Below are 1,834 nucleotides of genomic sequence, written 5' to 3'. Positions count from 1 at the left end.
TGGATACTTGTATCTTGTGTAGATTTTTTTGATCCATATTGCATCCTTTACTAAGAGAAATGGAAACAACCTTGTCACTTGGACTACAACTATCTACATTATCCCCACGATCTGAAACCTCTACGCAATCACCATCAAAATCTATAGAAATGTTTTTTAGATGACTAGCATTTGCACCACCAGGCAGAGACTCCTGGGAAATTGATTCTTGGGTCTCAAGAAGACTAGCTTTTTCACCACCAAGCACAGTTTCCTAGGAAAATGATTCTCCTTCTGCATCATCTTCAATATCTGAACTTGGGGCATTATTACTATATGCCTTCCCAAAAACAAACTTTTCCAAATCATCCTGATTTTGTTATGTGAACCCACTTGCAGCAAATTCCTTATCCAAGGAACCAACTGATTTATCAATTGCTTCAAAGCATGGCCTTCTATCATCATCTGAATCTAAATCTGATTCTTTTAGCATGTATGACCCCTCAAAAATAGAGGTTGAAAAACTATTTTCAAAGAACTTGAATATACAATCTACATCTCTATCAAAATACATTTGCGCATTGCGATGAGAGACATAAACCATTTGTGGAAAGTCAATCATTGTGACATTTTCCTCGTCATCAATCATAATATTGAACTCATTGAAATCACAGTGGATGAGACCGTGTTCTGCCAGTCGAACAATTAGGCCAATTATAATATTAAATGTTTGTTTTGGATGTTGCAGCTGCTTAACTTGGACCCTGGAACAAGTCTTGATAGGTAGAGCCAATTATAGCTGTTTCGATGTCTCAAATAGTCACGCTTAGATTTAACAGCTCTAAATGATGTCCGACCCAATCTGTGCAATTTCATTGCCAATGTTCTACCATCTTCTGTGGCAACCTCGAAAATATCTGATTCTTTCCCAACACCTATTCGACGACCAACACCTACAATCATGCCGCGGTTTGCAAATGTATTTATTGCAAGAAAGTCATATCCCATGTAGGTTAGGTGATAACCATCATATTTGGATGAATCGTGATGCACAAGCTTATGCCTAAGCAATTTTTTCAAATTCTTGTAAGTGCCCCCATGCTTGAGACAGACAATTCGTTCCACAAACTTTGCTGGGACAATTTCATGATTTTTTGTGCCCATTTCGACGGCTGTGAGTACACGAAACTCGTCCTTGGATAAATATCACAACACATTGACATTGAGCTTCATCACTACAAAATTGGATTGATTCCACAACTTAAAACCCTTATGAAAATAAACTCCAAGCAAGCCTGCTGGCTAATTATTAATGAAGAATAATGGCTTCCCAAAGGTGATTCTAATGGCTGAGTATACAAGCATTTTAGAGAAACAAGGAAATCATATCTACTAGTCAAGTAATGTGGATCCCTCACTCGCAGCTGAATTAAACCATGCACAATGGATTATGGGTGATTTTCCTCTACAATTGGGACTTCCCTGCGTCAATCTCCCCAACAGAACCACTGAGCTAATTCAATCTCTTTCACAATTTTATCACTATTCAACACAAACACTTGGAACCCGCATTTGATGAGGAGAACTAGTCCTTTGAGCTCTGTGCAGTGTTCCCCTACAACTTGTGCGTAACGTTAAAACTTATCTTCTTCAAGCCCCTGGAGATGAAATGTCTATGAAATCTGAAGGTTGAAGGATGAACTTGTATTCAGTTTGATAGTTTTGTAGAGAGTACGTTCCTCCTTTGAAAATAATGGTACTTTAGGAAGATAAAAATGTTAAGTGCAACAAAAATAGGATGATTACTAATTTCAAATGATGACCCCTTATGGACATTACAATTCAAATCAAGACT

At 37.7% G+C, this 1,834-nt stretch overlaps 1 pseudogene; it reads right to left on the bottom strand.

Moving 5' to 3' along the window:
• Nucleotides 1–253: 253 nt before the first annotated feature.
• LOC149147444 (uncharacterized) lies at nt 254–1,212 on the bottom strand (annotated as a pseudogene).
• Between the last annotated feature and the right edge of the window lie 622 nt (nt 1,213–1,834).

The sequence above is a fragment of the Pinus tabuliformis genome, chromosome 9, assembly GCF_031772625.1.
Source record: "Pinus tabuliformis cultivar Carrire ecotype Pingquan chromosome 9, CPIR1, whole genome shotgun sequence".
Taxonomy (NCBI): domain Eukaryota; kingdom Viridiplantae; phylum Streptophyta; class Pinopsida; order Pinales; family Pinaceae; genus Pinus; species Pinus tabuliformis.
This window is presented reverse-complemented; position numbering and strand designations above follow the sequence as displayed.